Here is an 18,593-nt window from a genome sequence, read left to right as displayed (position 1 = left end):
TTGCTGATGGAGGCTGGACATAGGGTTAGACTTTTTTGTGTATCCTTGTCCTGCGAGACATGGAGTGCAGATGCTATAATGTGCGACATGGTGGTAGTGTGCATTGATCGGCGCACTGGACTACTTATGGTTTGTAGGTCTCAGATTCCTTCTAGCGGACATCCCAGTGGCAGATCCAGCAGAGTCCTGAAGAGCGCCGGAGGATTTGGAGCCCGTCCCTTCTCACACATGCAGAGCTTTCCTTTCTGCTGCAGTATCTCATTTTCAAATCTTTGCAAGTTCTTCACTAAGCCACCCCCTCAGGATGTGGCCGAGGCTTCGTCCCTATGTGAAACGTCTGATGTTCGTCCAGTGTCAGACTAGGAAGAAAACAGCTCCTGCCGCAGGTGAGACCCATGAGGCGGTCGTCGCCAGCCCTTACTTGAGCTTCCGCCCAAACAGACACCGGCAAAGCCCAGGTGGGACACCACCCCCTGTGGAGGCCACGCTGTGAAGATGGAGATTGCTCCCAGACAAGTGGCCCCGGCAGGCGGGGGGCCCTTCCTTGGGTCCCTGCCCGCACTGACACTGACAAAGCCCAGGAGTGTAACTTTTTCCCTGGGGAAGTCAGGTAACATCGTAGAGATCTTCTACCTGCTGTCCTGTAGGGACAGGAGGACAATAGTGATCAGGTGGGGAAAGGTGCTTTTATACTCTTCAGCTTCATGCTGTCATGATGATAAGGGGAAATTGGGATTATTTACCCTGGGAAAAAATACGGTTAAAAGGCGACCAAATAACTATGTATAAATACATGAGGGGACAATACAAGGATCTCTCCAATGTGTTTATACCCAGGACTGCGACGGTAACAAGAGGGCATCCGCTACGTCTAGAGGAAAGCAGCTTTCATCACCAACATAGAAGGGGGTTCTTTACTGTTAGAGCAGTTAGACTGTGGAACTCTCTGCCTGAGGACGTGGTGATGGCAAAATCGGTAGAGGAGTTTAAGAGGAGACTAGACATCTTTTTAGGGTGTTATTAACCCTTTCCAGTCCACTGTCTGATGTCTACAGACATTATGATTTAAGGCTGTACAGCTCTGCTGTCGAAGCCTATCCAACATGTCACCTCATGCAGTACTGGCTTTAGCCTGCAGATAGCGCCATTGTATAATTGCAGAAAAAGAGTAAGCCCCCTAGGAAAACCAGGATACAAATTGGATTGGAAAGGGTTAACCAAGAACCTAAACGTTCACATACCCTCTCCCAAACTTGAGTAAAAATTTACTGGACTCTTCCTGATCACAGCAAGGAGTAACCAAGTGATTTTCAGATTTAAACTTTCGGGAAGCCTGAAATTGCACCCAGTTTTCAGTGTGCCCCTGTCAAAACCTTTTCAAGAGAACATCTTTGCCAGAAGACAGCAACCACCTCCACCTACAGTAAAACTTCAAGGACAATGTGAGTTCATCGTGGAAAAGATCTTGGATTCAAAGATCCACAGGAAAAAGGCACAACACTCGATAAAATGGAAAGAATATGGGCAGCGTTTGGTGTCCATGCCTCCAGGCTCATGCAAGACTTTCACCAGAGGTACCCGAGGAAGCCTACTCCTGGGATGCCTGGATGCCATCCTAGAGAGCTGTGTGCTGGTGTCAGGTCTTGAACCTGCAACCTCGTGCTCCAGGGGATGCTTCTGCTGATTGAGCTATTCAGCATGCTGGATGGTTCCCATAATTCTTAGTATGTTGTTCCTCATCTCGTCTCCAGTTCCATGTTCCCGGCTTTAGTAATGATGCAAAAGCGGGTTCAAAAGTTAAGAACTAGGGATGAGCGAGCATGCTCGGATAAGTCAGTTACTAGAGCGTGCCTCGCTCTTCTGGGGGGGGGGGGGGGTAGGGAGTGTAAGAGAGAGAGCTCCAAGAGTGCTCGCTCATCTCTATTAAGAGCATTTAACCAAAATGTGCATGTATGCCACTCCACATATTAAAAAAGTTGAATAAAATTTCACCACCATAAATGAGGTAATACAGTAAGAAATAGTGATGCGTGCCCTCCAACCCACACAAATGGTAGAAGGTGTGTGGCCACTAACTGATATCATTTACGTCTTTAGGGGGTTGATTTTGCCACCCATTTATCTTCCAGTCTCATAGCTTGCTTTCATTTAGGTGAATTTTAAATAACAGTGAGTCCACCCTTTACTTACTAAACGTATCCACCCGGATCAGGTGGGATTTGTGCCGCACAGTAAAGGTAAATTCAGTACATCCTGTATCATCAATGCCATTAACTATGCCAAAAACAACAAACTACCATTGGTCCTTCTGGGTAGGGATCCAGAAAAGCCCTTTGATAGAGTGAGTTGGGACTTCAAGGAAAGCTCATTAATGAAATTTGGATTTCCCGAACAATTCATAATAACCATACTTAGTCTTTATTCAAATCCCCCCGCTAGAATCCATATAAATGGAACACTCTCAGATCCCTACCCTATCACAAATGGGACCAGACAGGGCTGCCCACCATCTCCCACCTTATTTGTGTGGGTGATGGAGACTCTGCTACAGAAAATTAGACAAAATCCCAACATCCTGGGATTGAAGATAGGAAACTTTATACATACTACAGCTGCATTCACAGATGACCTCTTTGTACTCATGGCCAACCCTAAAATGGCTTCTCTGCAATCTTAGAGATCTTCAACCAATTTGGCAAAATCTCAAACTTCAAGGTAAATTTTGAGAAATCAGAAACCTTAAATATCTTCACACCAACTAACACTGTAGAAATCATACAAAGGTAATACCCCTTTAAATGGCCCTCATCAAATCCTTAGGTACCATCTAAACATCTGATCCCTCCCAACTTTAAAGTAAACTATACCCCACTTCTCAAAAAAACTGCAACATCAACTACAGCATCTAAACATTCCCTTCTTATGATGGATGGGAAGAAAAAACCTGCTCTCCACTTACATATTGCCATACATCTTACATACATCACAAATAGTCCCAATAGGGAATCCTGACCACTAATATTCCAGTCTACATCAGCTTTTTTAGGAAATTAATCTTGAATAAGCAACAAACACTTCTAGGATTCTCCTTCTTCTTCTACCCCTCCCCCAGAACCAAAAAAAAAAAAACACCAGGGAGGTTTTAGCCTCCCGAATATACTCCTATACTACAAGGTGATTCACATCACCAGATGAGTTTCCTTGGTGAATCTCAGACTGGACCAATCTCAAGTAACCTAGAGAGAACTTTGTTCAACCAGAAGGGACATTATCTCCTTTGCACCAATGACTTTCCCTTATACAGACCTCAATCACTCAGCCCTATTATGAAGTGTATGATTAAGGTTATGTACTCCCTTCGATTACAAAATGGTGAATATGCCTTAAATTCTCAACAAGGACACCTGCGCCCCTAATTCCCTCTAGTTTAGCTAACAAATCATGGCCAGGGCTTGGTTCCCTGACAGTCCACGATATTATCAAAGGGGCTAAGATCACAAACTTGGCTCATATTGAAACACTTATACCAAGCAGCACATTAAATTAACTAGAAACCTTAAACATTTACATCTCACAAAAAAATTTCAGTTGCTTTTCCATAACAGGTTGAAAGACCCACTGTGATTGGAAACCTATCTATCCCTTTCTGAGTGGCCACGGAGGCTCATGACGTACCTTTATAAGGGACGGTTACTTTGTTCCTCTTCTAACAAGCCACGGCTTCTTAGAGTCTGGGAAAGGAACTGGGCTTCCATTTCAACAGAGAATACAGCAGGAGAATTCCAAACAATTCACATGGATTCTCCAGATGTGACCATATACAGGAGTATTCTTATGCCTCATGTCCACTGGCAAAATAGGATTTTGGATCGCCTGCATGCGGATCCGCATCCCATAGGGATGCATTGACCAGCCGCGGGTAGATAAATACCCGCAGATGGTCAATAAAAGTGATTTTAAAAAAATTTCGTGCGGGTCTCCCGCGGGCTTCTATTGAAGCCTATGAAAGCCGTCCGGATCCGCGGGAGACCAACATCAGAATATGCTCACCTGCTCCGGATCTTCCCTTCTTCGCGGCTTCATCTTCTCTCCATCGCGGCCGGATCTTTTTTCTTCGGGACGGCGCATGCGCCGAAATCTCGTCCACATGGGACGATGCATCGGTTGCGGCAAAGCCGGCAGAAGCAGGTGTTGTGGCGCAGATTTCCCGGCAACAGCATGTGCATTTTTTTTTATTACACTGCAGCTACGCTCTCCTCTATGGGAGCACCGGCCGCAATGGAAAGGCATGCAGCCAGGCCACTTCAAAACCCGCGGCTAAGTGCCGTGGGTTTTGAAGCAGAGCTTTCCCAGCAGAAATCTCGCGGTTTTTCCCTGCGGCCAAACCGCAAGATTTTTGCCGGGATTCCGGTGTGTGTGAACCCAGCCTAACAAAATACTCAGACCAGGGTACAAAACTCCGGACATATTAGTCAGATCTAACCGTTCACAGACAGACACATGCTGGAGGAGCGATTCACACAAGGGAAATCTGCTGCACATCTGATGGCATTGCCCAAATATTAAACTTGTCCGTCAGCATTGTCCTTCAGAACCTTCTAATCAATATACAGGATTTATTATTCACCTTAATAAACACAATCTGACAGGTCATCCTACTGTTATAATTCTTACATGTTGGACCTTCGCATCCATTTCAACCAAGCTGGTATTGATATGTACTGCGGCTCATTATGTTATGAATGATTCACATCTCAACTATTATCTCTCAATAAAAAGGGATTGTTCAAAAAATACATCAAAGAGATGAAGAAAGATATCAGCATGCAAGACATATAAGATCACAAGATAAACCAGGACATATAAATAGTGTATCAGCAAGATGTGCATGAACATTTAGTCCTGTCTATTACCTGGTGATGGGAGCGGCTGGCGGGTCTCCATCATGGCCTCCTTGTACAGATCCTTGTGTCCTTCTAAATACTCCCACTCCTCCATGGAGAAATAGACAGCGACATCCTGACACCTTATAGGAACCTGACAACACAATATACAGTCATCACCCAGAAGCCTCCAGTGCTGTTACTGTATAATGTCCCAGCATTCCCTGCAGCATCACCTCTCCAGTCAGCAGCTCAATCATCTTGTTGGTGAGTTCTAGAATCTTCTGTACATTGATGTCCTCATGTGCCAGGGGGTCAGGTGGGGGCTCTGTGGTTGGACTCAGAGGTCTTCCCCATCCATCACACACACGGGCCCGACAGCCATCACTAGAGGTCTTCTTCACTACTATGTAATCCTGCATATGGGGAAACATTAATAAATATCACAACATACATTTCCAGAATCTCTCCCCTCTCCAGTGACATCATCTGGTATTACCATAGATAAGAATGATGTAATGTGACATCATCAGAATCTCTCACCTCTCCACTAAACTTGAGGAGTATCTCCATGGTGAGATTTAACATATGTTTCACCATCTTCTTTCTGTCCTTCTCCATCCTGAATGGTGAATCTGGAATATGATGTTATATAGAAGAGATCAGAGGATCCGATTTTGTACGACCTGAATGGAGAGAAGATAAATCAATATAAAATCCATTTAAGTCCTTTATCAGGAGTTTTATGATGCCTAATTGATAGATATTGACAGGCAGACCAAATGTGACCAGGTCAGCAGGGACCCGCCCCCATGACTCTTCTCCACATTCCTTGCTGGTCTTTGGATAATTGTTCATGTATAACCCCGCAGTGTCCCAGAGAACATACTGTAGATGTCTGTAATGTGGGCGCCGGTCAGGATATTATGCTGCCTGTAGTTCGGGGGATGTAAGACTCCTCACAGGTTCCCTGTATCACAGAACCAGGCTGATGAAGGCTTGTATTATGTGGCAAGAGGTCATTTTTACTGATGTTATTTAGCCTGGGTTCACACAGGGCGGATTTGCCGCGGTTTTGCCGCAGATTGCCGTTGCATATCCGCACTGCGGCAAAACCGCTGTGTTTGCAGTGCAATGCAGCACAAATGAGTTTTGCAAAAAAGCTGTTCTCACAGGGCGGATTTTTCCCAAAGGCTACTATAGCCAAAACGCGTTCAGCGCGAACCTGTGAGCTGTATGCTTTTTTTTACTCAATAAAGAATGAAATTTTTTTTAGCAGTAGCAGCTCCTCTCCACTTCTATTTTTCTTTATATGGAATTTAGCCGTTTGCCGTCGGCTGTTTGAGGACGGAGCTCCCATTGAATTTCAGATCTCCCTGCAACACTGGAAGATACTGCTGGTGAGGTGAGCCCATATTTATTTTTTAGAAATATGAGTATATACTGACAGGAATAAAACTGACTGTCGTATGTATTGAAAGGCTGTAAAGTACAAAAGGAAGTGGACATGGACTGCTGGGATGGAGTATGCCTTTAAGTATAACAAGGGGCTGCAACCTTCAGTCTGGGTAGGAAATTTGAATAAAAAGGGGCGTTACCTTTCAGGGTAAAAATAAGCAGCGTGTGTGAGGTGCCACATTCTGTGGGGTGACATTTTCACATACAGTCTGAGATAAATCTCTCTATCTGCCTATACACTGAGAGGAATCTATCTGATCTGTGTGTTATGAGCAGTGTGTGAGGTGGGCATTCTGTGGGGTGACATTATCACATACAGCCTGAGATAAATCTCTCTCCTATCTGCTTATACACTGAGAAGAATCTGATCTGTGTGTAATGAGCAGCATGTGAGAGGTGGACATTTTATGCAGGGAAAATTTTACATACAGTCTGAGGAAAATCTTTCTATCTGCCTATACACTGAGAGGAATCTATCTGATCTGTGTGTTATGAGCAGCGTGTGTGAGGTGGCACATTCTGTGGGGTGACATTATCACATACAGTCTGAGATAAATCTCTCTCCTATCTGCCTATACATTGAGAGGGATCTATCTGAACTGTGTGTTTTGAGCAGCGTGTTTGAGGTGGACATTCTGTGGGGTGACATTATCACATACAGTCTGAGATAAATCTCTCTCCTATCTGCCTATACACTGAGAAGAATCTATCTGATCTGTGTGTTATGAGCAGCGTGTGAGAGGTGGACATTCTGTGGGGGGACATTATCACATACAGTCTGAGATAAATCTCTCTCCTATCTGCCTATACACTGAGAGGAATCTATCTGATCTGTGTGTTATGAGCAGCGTGTGTGAGGTGGACATTCTGTGGGGGGACATTTTCACATACAGTCTGAGACAAATCTCTCTCCTATCTGCCTATACATTGAGAGGAATCTATCTGATCTGTGTGTTATGAGCAGCGTGTGTGAGGTGGACATTCTGTGGGGGGACATTTTCACATACAGTCTGAGACAAATCTCTCTCCTATCTGCCTATACATTGAGAGGAATCTATCTGATCTGTGTGTTATGAGCAGCGTGTGTGAGGTGGACATTCTGTGGGGGGACATTTTCACATACAGTCTGAGACAAATCTCTCTCCTATCTGCCTATACATTGAGAGGAATCTATCTGATCTGTGTGTTATGAGCAGTGTGTATGAGGTGGCACATTCTGTGGGGTGACATTTTCACATACAGTTTGAGATAAATCTCTCTCCTATCTGCCTATACATTGAGAGGAATCTATCTGATCTGTGTGTTATGAGCAGCGTGTGAGAGGTGGCACATTCTGTGGGGTGACATTTTCAAAAAAAACTACCTTTTTAGTTTTAACGGGGAATTATTATTTCCTTTTAAAATTCAATTGTTTTCTTATTTGTTTTTCACAAATCTTTTTAATTTTATTTGTTATATAAAGGAAACGTCGCATGGTTACCTCCACGTGGTGTTTTCTGGGTAACACAGAGAACTATACAAAATGGTGAACATATGTTTTTCCTCAGTATCTCTAAAGTAACCACGACTTCATAAGATTTTCCGTGTGAACATCAGATGTAAACACCAGTACCAAATTAACTCGGGCGAAGCCGGGTATATCAGCTAGTATATATATATATACACTTAGTTTGTATATTTTAGCCCCAGCTGAACTGATGAAGGGGTTCTCCACGAAACCTGTCTTAACATGTGGCATCTATCCATTTACTAGAAGTTTCCGCACCTCTTGGTGACTTTTAGTATTTTTTAGCTTGGAGTATTGCGCCATCACCGCCAGTCTTCTAGTACTACATTTCGTGCCCATCTAAGTGGGGTGATATCTGGTCAGGCGGCAACTCCACCACCGCAAGCTTCGTTCTACTCTAAACACGATCACACGGGTTTTGGTCCACACTCCTCTCTTTTGTTTCCCCTCACCTGCAACAGTACTATTAGTGACCCCCATAACTATTAGTGACCCCCATAACTATTAGTGACCCCCATAGTGACCCCAGGACTATTAGTGACCCCAGTACTATTAGTGACCCCCATAACTATTAGTGACCCCAATACTATTAGTGACCCCCATAACTATTAGTGACCCCCATAACTATTAGTGACCCCAATACTATTAGTGACCCCCATAGTGACCCCAGGACTATTAGTGACCCCAGGACTATTAGTGACCCCCATAACTATTAGTGACCCCCATAACTATTAGTGACCCCCATAACTATTAGTGACCCCCATAGTGACCCCTATAACTATTAGTGACCCCAATACTACTAGCGACCCCGATAGTGACTACAGGACTATTAGTGACCCCCATAACTATTAGTGACCCCAATACTATTAGCGACCCCCATAGTGACTACAGGACTATTAGTGACCCCAATACTATTAGTGACCCCCATAGTGACCCCTATAACTATTAGTGACCCCAATACTATTAGCGACCCCCATAGTGACTACAGGACTATTAGTGACCCCAATGGTGGCCCCATAACTATTAGTGATGCCAATACTATTAGCGACCCCCATAGTGACTACAGTACTATTAGTGGCCCCCATACTATTAGTGACCCCAATAGTGGCCCCAGTACCATAAGTGGCCCCATAACTATTAGCGACCCCCATAGTGGCCACAGGACTATTAGTGGCCCCAGTACTATTAGTTGCCTCCATAGTAGCCCCAGTATTAGTGGCCCCAATAGTAACCCCAGTACCATTAGTGACCCCCATAGTGGCCCCAGTACTATAAGCGGCCCCAGTACTATAAGCGACCCCCATAGTGGCCCCAGTACTATAAGCGACCCCCATAGTGGCCCCAGTACTATAAGCGGCCCCAGGACTATAAGCGGCCCCCATAGTGGCCACAGGACTATAAGCGGCCCCCATAGTGGCCACAGGACTATAAGCGGCCCCCATAGTGGCCACAGGACTATTAGTGGCCCTCATAGTAGCCCCAGTACTATTAATGGCCCCCATAGGGGCCCCAGTAGTCATAATAACACCCACAGTAGTGGCCGGCCGGTGGGCCACAGAACACGAGGCGGCGGAGGGATTCGGCTCCCGGACCTCGTGGTGGCCTGTGGGACTATATAAGACAGCAGGAAGAGGGGAGACAAGTCCAAAGCGTAATTCCCACCGCAGCCCCGGGGTGACCTCACTGATGGGGAGGGGGCCGGCAGTGAGCACACATGTGGGGGCTGAGCGCTCAGTACTGCGGCCCGGGGTGCATATTACCAAAGGAGGCCTGAGTTCTCCTATGGGGCCGATTCAGCCAATCAGCTGGCTGGAATCGGCACCACGTGACACAGCGGCGTGCCCGCGCATTGCCGTGCACAGGATTGTGCTGCCTGAGTTCTCCTGTGCTGCCGATTCAGCCAACAGCGGCGTGCCCGCGCATTGCCGTGCACAGGATTGTGCTTTGCCCGCGCTTTCACGTGCTCAGTGCCTTGCCATGCACTCGTGTGGACACAGGATTGTGCCTTGCCCGCGGTTTACATGCCACTGGTGTGTGGCACAGACAGTTATTGATTTGGCAGGTATTTTTTGTGCTTTTTGGCAGGTATTTTTTGTGCTTTTTGGCAGGTTTTTTTTGTGCTTTTGCCAAAGGTGATTATTTCTTTTGCGCACGTGGATTTGCCAGTGGAAGTTTTACATCTTTTGCGCAAGTGGATTTGCCAGCGGAAGTTTTACACAGGAAAGTGGATTTGCCAGCGGACGTTTTACACAGGACTACTAAAAGCCAAGGTAAGCTGCTGCATCTGCTCATTTAATTGCGCTCTTACTTCCCCTGCGCGCATTGGCGGAGAGGCGGCCAATTCTGCATGCCGCTGCATTGTCCACGAGCGCGATCCCCAGCATGCCGCTGCATTGTCCACGAGCGCGATCCCCAGCATGCCGCTGCATTGTCGCCGCGATCCCCAGCATGCCGCTGCATTGTCGCCGCGATCCCCAGCATGCCGCTGCATTGTCCACGAGCGCGATCCCCAGCATGCCACTGCATTGTCGCCATGCCGCTGCATTGTCCACGAGCGCGATCCCCAGCATGCCGCTGCATTGTCGCCGCGATCCCCAGCATGCCGCTGCATGCATGGTCGCCGCTGCATTGTCCACGAGCGCGATCCCCAGCATGCCGCTGCATTGTCGCCGCGATCCCCAGCATGCCGCTGCATTGTCGCCGCGATCCCCAGCATGCCGCTGCATTGTCGCCGCGATCCCCAGCATGCCGCTGCATTGTCCACGAGCACGATCCCCAGCATGCCGCTGCATTGCTACGTGTGGAGACGCGGTTACCTGAGATTTGTGCGCTGCTACGTGTGGAGACAACACCCAAGATTTGTGCGCTACGTGTGGTGAGTACGTCATCTGAGATTTGCGTGACGCCACCTGACGCAACCTGTCTTTTTTTGCAGATTTGTGCGCCTTATTGCAAAATAACGTGTGGAGAGGATCCTGACGTTTGGACGCGTTTCGAGAAGAATTTCGCTTCGCTCGGACACCATCTGACATCACTCAGCGAGGTAAGCTGCTGCATCTGCCAAATTTTTCATTGCTTGCATATGCTCATGTGTACATGCATGCGTGCCTGTATGCGTACATGCCTGTATGCGTACATGCATGCATGCCTTATGCGTACATGCGTGCCTGCGTGTATGCGTACGTGCGTGCCTGTATGCCTATGTGCGGGCATGCGTGCCGTATGCGTGCGGGCATGCGTGCCGTATGCGTGCGGGCATGCGTGCCGTATGCGTGCGGGCATGCGTGCATGCCTTGTGCGGGCATGCGTGCATGCCTTATGCGTGCGGGCATGCATGCCTTATGCGTGCGGGCATGCCTTATGCGTGCGGGCATGCGTGCCTTATGCGTGCGGGCATGCCTTGTGCGGGCATGCGTGCATGCCTTATGCGTGCATGCCTTATGCGTGCGGGCATGCATGCCTTATGCGTGCGGGCATGCCTTATGCGTGCGGGCATGCGTGCATGCCTTATGCGTGCGGGCATGCGTGCATGCCTTATGCGTGCGGGCGTGCATGCCTTATGCGTGCGGGCGTGCATGCCTTATGCGTGCGGGCATGCGTGCATGCCTTGTGCGTGCGGGCATGCGTGCATGCCTTGTGCGTGCGGGCATGCGTGCATGCCTTGTGCGTGCGGGCATGCGTGCATGCCTTGTGCGTGCGGGCATGCGTGCATGCCTTGTGCGTGCGGGCATGCGTGCCTTGTGCGTGCGGGCATGCGTGCATGCCCTTGTGCGTGCGTGCATGCCTTATGCGTGCGGGCATGCCTTATGCGTACGGGCATGCGGGCATGCCTTATGCGTACGGGCATGCGGGCATGCCTTATGCGTACGGGCATGCGGGCATGCCTTATGCGTACGGGCATGCGTGCATGCCTTATGCGTACGGGCATGCGTGCATGCCTTATGCGTACGGGCATGCGTGTATGCGTGCCTTATGCGTGAGTGCATGCCTTATGCGTACATGCATGCCTGTATGCGTGCGTGCATGCCTTATGCGTACATGCGCGCATTATGCGTACACGCATTATGCGTACACGCATGCCTGTGTGTACACGCATGCCTGTGTGTACACGCATGCCTGTGTGCACACGCATGCCTGTGTGCACACGCATGCCTGTGTGCACACGCATGCATGCCTGTATGCCTATGTGCGTGCATGCATGCCTTATGCGTGCATGCCTTATGCGTACACGCACGCGTGCCTGTATGCGTGCATGCCTTATGCGTACACGCACGCGTTCCTGTGTGCATGCATGCCTGTATGCGTGCATGTATGTATACATGCATGTATGCTCACCCACTTACTCAGCCACCCCCTCTCTCTCTCTCACACACTTGCTGTGTTAAATTCGTCTTATTGGGCGAAAAAGACATAACATTAGATTTGAGCATTTAATTCCTTTTTTTAGCACACGTACAGGTTCCATCACAATACTGCACCAACCTTCGGAGAAACATACCAATTGTCCAAATACGATGTCTTTATCTATTAAAGTAGGAGTGAAGAAAAGCAGGGACAGTGCAAGAACTATGAAAACCCACGGAATTAAGCCAATTGCAGGCAGGGTTAATTTTTTTTTTCTTCCTCCTTCTAGGTCAGCTGATACGTTTTGGTCAGAATACTGCACTGTGGTAACCGTTTCCGGTGCTCGCAACCACAGAGTTGAATCACCAGAGAGCCAGAAGTTCCCAGATGTTGGCTCCGGAGGATGCTTAAAAGCTGGAAATGGCCCATCACCTGCTATGGAAATCCATCATCAGGATCTGATGGAGCAGTACGATGCATGTGATGCCGCTCACTGTCCCTCGTTAGTCGGTTCACAGTTTATACACTAAGCTATTTATCCCCTTAGAGAACAAGCCTGTTTGCGCCTTAGTGACAGACTGAAAACTTGGAACTTTACATGTGTCACTTGACATATCATAAGTCCGTAAAGGTTTTGCATATCCAAGTGACTGACATTTTTTTCTTCCCCTTGTTGTACTTCTGTTAGGTAGTAAAAAAGGACTGTTAAAAGTTGTGTATATTTATTAAAATTGCTACTTTGCACAATTTTGAATTTTCATTTTTTCACAGTCAAATGTCATATATAAAATAAGTGCAAACATTCTGTACAAATCTCTGCGAACATATAGATTTCCATCTGTTCACTTTATTCTGGAAGCACGGTTTAAAACTTTTGTACATTTATTTTTTCCATCTAGGAGACGTACAAATTTAACATTACTTTTCAGAATTTTGAGGAACACTTAGTTTTCCTACACCAATCCAAGTTTGCAAAGGCTGCTAGGTGTCATAATTAAGGATGAGCGAGTATACTCGCTAAGGTACTACTCGTTCACGTAATGTGCCTTAGACGAGCATCTACCTGCTCGTCCATAAAGATTCGGGGACCGCTGCGGCTGACAGGTGAGTCGCAGGGGAGATAGAGAGAGATCTCCCCTCCGTTCCTCCCCGCTCTCCCTCGCGGCGGCCCCCGAATCTTTAAGGACGAGCAGGGAGATACTCGGCTAAGGCACATTACTTGAACGAGTAGTGCCTTAGCGAGTATACTCGCTCATCCTTAATTATGACACCTAGCAGCCTTTGTGACATAGACAAAAGGCCGCTGTGTTTATGGGTCTTTTCTGTTTAATGCATTGCAGTAAAATATTGTGCAGTTTTTCAGGATCCTCCGTCATAATTATTTTTTTTAAAAAGCGTATTAAAAACAAGGGAGTCACTGGGAAAAAACAGTGCATTAAAAGAAGGGTTTAAAGATTGCTGAACGACGAGGGTCTCTTCACTGTCTGCCAGGCTTCCCGTTCTCAAGGACGTCAGATCTGCAGGAAATGACGAGAAATCAGCAGGTTAACAGTCACATCCCACCAGTATTACTGATTCCTAGATCCGCTCAACCCACTTACAATGACCACTACTCCCCCAACCAGGTCAGAAGAATTATGCATGCATCTATGCATGCACGCATACACGCATCTATGCACGCATACACGCATCTATGCACGCATACACGCATCTATGCACGCATACACGCATCTATGCACGCATACACGCATCTATGCACGCATACACGCATCTATGCACGCATACACGCATCTATGCACGCATACACGCATCTATGCACGCATACACGCATCTATGCACGCATACACGCATCTATGCACGCATCTATGCATGCATGCACGCATCTATGCATGCACGCACGCATCTATGCACGCACGCATCTATGCATGCATGCACGCATCTATGCATGCATGCACGCATCTATGCATGCATACATGCATCTATACATAAATGCATGCATACGCACGTACGCATACAGGCACGCGTGCGTGTCCGCATACAGGCACGCGTGCGTGTCCGCATACAGGCACGCGTGCGTGTCCGCATACAGGCACGCGTGCGTGTCCGCATACAGGCACGCGTGCGTGTCCGCATACAGGCACGCGTGCGTGTCCGCATACAGGCACGCGTGCGTGTCCGCATACAGGCACGCATGTGTGTACGCACACAGGCATGCGTGTACACACAGGCATGCGTGTACACATACAGGCATGCGTGTACGCATAATGCGTGTACGCATAATGCGTGTACGCATAATGCGCGCATGTACGCATACAGGCATGCACGTACGCATAAGGCACGCACGCATAAGGCATGCCCGCATGCCCGCACGCATAAGGCATGCCCGCATGCATAAGGCATGCACGCATGCCCGCACGCATAAGGCATGCACGCATGCCCGCACGCATAAGGCATGCCCGCACGCATAAGGCCCGCACGCATAAGGCACGCACGCCCGCACGCATAAGGCACGCACGCCCGCACGCATAAGGCACGCACGCCCGCACGCATAAGGCACGCACGCATGCCCGCACGCATAAGGCATGCACGCATGCCCGCACGCATAAGGCATGCACTCACGCATAAGGCACGCACGCATAAGGCATGCACGCATAAGGCACGCACGCATACGGCATGCACGCATGCCCGCCGCATAAGGCATGCACGCATGCCCGCACGCATAAGGCATGCACGCACGCATAAGGCATGCATGCCCGCACGCATAAGGCATGCATGCCCGCACGCATAAGGCATGCACGCATGCCCGCACGCATAAGGCATGCACGCACGCATAAGGCATGCACGCATAAGGCATGCACGCATGCATAAGGCATGCACGCATGCCCGCACGCATACGGCATGCATGCCCGCACGCATACGGCATGCATGCCCGCACGCATACGGCATGCATGCCCGCACATAGGCATACAGGCACGCACGTACGCATACACGCATAAGGCATGCATGCATGTACGTATACAGGCATGTACGCATACAGGCACGCATGCATGTACACATGAGCATATGCAAGCAATGAAAAATTTGGCAGATGCAGCAGCTTACCTCGCTGAGTGATGTCAGATGGTGTCCGAGCGAAGCGAAATTCTTCTCGAAACGCGTCCAAACGTCAGGATCCTCTCCACACGTTATTTTGCAATAAGGCGCACAAATCTGCAAAAAAAGACAGGTTGCGTCAGGTGGCGTCACGCAAATCTCAGGTGACGTACTCACCACACGTAGCGCACAAATCTTGGGTGTTGTCTCCACACGTAGCAGCGCACAGCGCACAAATCTCAGGTAATCGCGTCTCCACACGTAGCAGCGCACAGCGCACAAATCTCTGGTAACCGCGTCTCCACACATAGCAATGCAGCGGCATGCTGGGGATCGTGCTCGTGGACAATGCAGCGGCGACCATGCATGCAGCGGCATGCTGGGGATCGCAGCGACAATGCAGCGGCATGCTGGGGATCGCGCTCGTGGACAATGCAGCGGCGACCATGCATGCAGCGGCATGCTGGGGATCGCGGCGACAATGCAGCGGCATGCTGGGGATCGCGCTCGTGGACAATGCAGCGGCGACCATGCATGCAGCGGCATGCTGGGGATCGCGGCGACAATGCAGCGGCATGCTGGGGATCGCGGCGACAATGCAGCGGCATGCTGGGGATCGCGCTCGTGGACAATGCAGCGGCATGGCGACAATGCAGTGGCATGCTGGGGATCGCGCTCGTGGACAATGCAGCGGCATGCTGGGGATCGCGGCGACAATGCAGCGGCATGCTGGGGATCGCGGCGACAATGCAGCGGCATGCTGGGGATCGCGCTCGTGGACAATGCAGCGGCATGGCGACAATGCAGTGGCATGCTGGGGATCGCGCTCGTGGACAATGCAGCGGCATGCTGGGGATCGCGGCGACAATGCAGCGGCATGCTGGGGATCGCGCTCGTGGACAATGCAGCGGCATGCTGGGGATCGCGGCGACAATGCAGCGGCATGCTGGGGATCGCGGCGACAATGCAGCGGCATGCTGGGGATCGCGGCGACAATGCAGCGGCATGCTGGGGATCGCGCTCGTGGACAATGCAGCGGCATGCTGGGGATCGCGGCGACAATGCAGCGGCATGCTGGGGATCGCGGCGACAATGCAGCGGCATGCTGGGGATCGCGCTCGTGGACAATGCAGCGGCATGCTGGGGATCGCGCTCGTGGACAATGCAGCGGCATGGCGACAATGCAGTGGCATGCTGGGGATCGCGCTCGTGGACAATGCAGCGGCATGCTGGGGATCTCGGCGACAATGCAGCGGCATGCTGGGGATCGCGCTCGTGGACAATGCAGCGGCATGCTGGGGATCGCGCTTGTGGACAATGCAGCGGCATGCTGGGGATCGCGCTCGTGGACAATGCAGCGGCATGGCGACAATGCAGTGGCATGCTGGGGATCGCGCTCGTGGACAATGCAGTGGCATGCTGGGGATCGCGGCGACAATGCAGCGGCATGCTGGGGATCGCGCTCGTGGACAATGCAGCGGCATGCAGAATTGGCCGCCTCTCCGCCAATGCGCGCAGGGGAAGTAAGAGCGCAATTAAATGAGCAGATGCAGCAGCTTACCTTGGCTTTTAGTAGTCCTGTGTAAAACGTCCGCTGGCAAATCCACTTTCCTGTGTAAAACTTCCACTGGCAAATCCACGTGCGCAAAAGAAATAATCACCTTTGGCAAAAGCACAAAAAAAACCTGCCAAATCAATAACTGTCTGTGCACACACGAGTGGCATGTAAACCGCGGGCAAGGCACAATCCTGTGTCCACACGAGTGCATGGCAAGGCACTGAGCATGTGAAAGCGCGGGCAAAGCACAATCCTGTGCACGGCAATGCGCGGGCACGCCGCTGTGTCACGTGGTGCCGATTCCAGCCAGCTGATTGGCTGAATCGGCCCCATAGGAGAACTCAGGCCTCCTTTGGTAATATGCGCCCGGGGTGACCTTACTGATGGGGAGGGGGCCGGCAGTGGGCACACATGTGGGGGCTGAGCGCTCAGTACTGCGGCCCCCGGCGCTCCATCTGCACGGAGGTTGGATGTTCCCGCTGGACTCGCACAGGTTTGTCCCACATTGTAACACATGTAGACCGCGGGGAATACAGACTGTGAGCCCCAAAGAGGGCGGAGCCGATGGGAGCGCCAATCAGAGGCCGGCTGACCGCCGGAGAGGACGAAACACTAGAAGGCAACAAACAACACAACTATAAAAATAGCGTCTGAGGAGCCACAAAGGCGCTAATTATAGAACTAACCGGGCTATTTATAGCTGCACACCCCGAAAACTGGAGGAACCAGAGAGCGGAAATGTCCCGGGCCTCAAATGGTTAATAATAAGTGGCTCCAGCGGGCCCCACATGAGGGGGACACATACCTCCACCTGCAGAGTCGGCAGCAGCTTCCAGGACCTGTGATGATGTCACCGTCATGTGACTCCTGTGTGGGAGGAGCCATTCTGGGGCTGCTGGGAAGCCTCTTCTCCTGGGTTGTTGTGAGCTGCAGCAGAGAGGAGCCGTTATGGAGCTTGTTGGTCTCCGGGCTACAACCATCTACACTGTTTACTGGAAGACCCTCAACCCGACGAGACCCCCGCTACAATGTACTCTGGGGGCTGCAGACCCTCTCCTCCTATAGGTGCAATACTCTGCAGTACTGGGGGCTCTGGGTGTCCTCTCCCCCTACAGATACAATACTCTGCAGTACTGGGGGCTCTGGGTGTCCTCTCCTCCTACAGATACAATACTCTGCAGTACTGGGGGCTCTGGGTGTCCTCTCCCCCTACTCATACAATACTCTGCAGTACTGGGGGCTCTGGGTGTCCTCTCCTCCTACAGATACAATACTCTGCAGTACTAGGGGCTCTGGGTGTCCTCTCCTCCTACAGATACAATACTCTGCAGTACTGGGGGCTCTGGGTGTCCTCTCCTCCTACAGAAACAATACTCTGCAGTACTGGGGGCTCTGGGTGTCCTCTCCTCCTACAGATACAATACTCTGCAGTACTGGGGGCTCTGGGTGTCCTCTCCTCCTACAGATGCAATACTCTGCAGTACTGGGGGCTCTGGGTGCCCTCTCCCCCTACAGGTGGAATACTCTGCAGTACTGGGGGCTCTGGGTGTCCTCTCCTCCTACAGATACAATACTCTGCAGTACTGGGGGCTCTGGGTGTCCTCTCCTCCTACAGATGCAATACTCTGCAGTACTGGGGGCTCTGGGTGCCCTCTCCCCCTACAGGTGGAATACTCTGCCGTACTGGGGGCTCTGGGTGTCCTCTCCTCCTACAGGTGCAATACTCTGCCGTACTGGGGGCTCTGGGTGT

At 50.1% G+C, this 18,593-nt stretch overlaps 1 protein-coding gene and 1 long non-coding RNA gene across 2 annotated transcripts in view; one reads left to right on the top strand and one right to left on the bottom strand.

The window, feature by feature from the left end:
* LOC136628705 (zinc finger protein 665-like) overlaps positions 1-18,593 on the bottom strand; it is an 841,644-nt gene that overhangs the window by 86,398 nt on the left and 736,653 nt on the right. The window lies entirely within an intron of this gene.
* LOC136629081 (uncharacterized) lies at positions 9,606-12,932 on the top strand. Its single transcript, XR_010792908.1, has 3 exons — positions 9,606-10,118; positions 10,784-10,891; positions 12,482-12,932. It is a non-coding gene; the product is annotated as an uncharacterized lncRNA (long non-coding RNA).

The sequence above is a fragment of the Eleutherodactylus coqui genome, chromosome 5 (assembly GCF_035609145.1).
Source record: "Eleutherodactylus coqui strain aEleCoq1 chromosome 5, aEleCoq1.hap1, whole genome shotgun sequence".
Classification (NCBI taxonomy): domain Eukaryota; kingdom Metazoa; phylum Chordata; class Amphibia; order Anura; family Eleutherodactylidae; genus Eleutherodactylus; species Eleutherodactylus coqui.
Note: the sequence above shows the minus strand (reverse complement) of the source record. Positions and strands in the feature narration are given on the sequence as shown.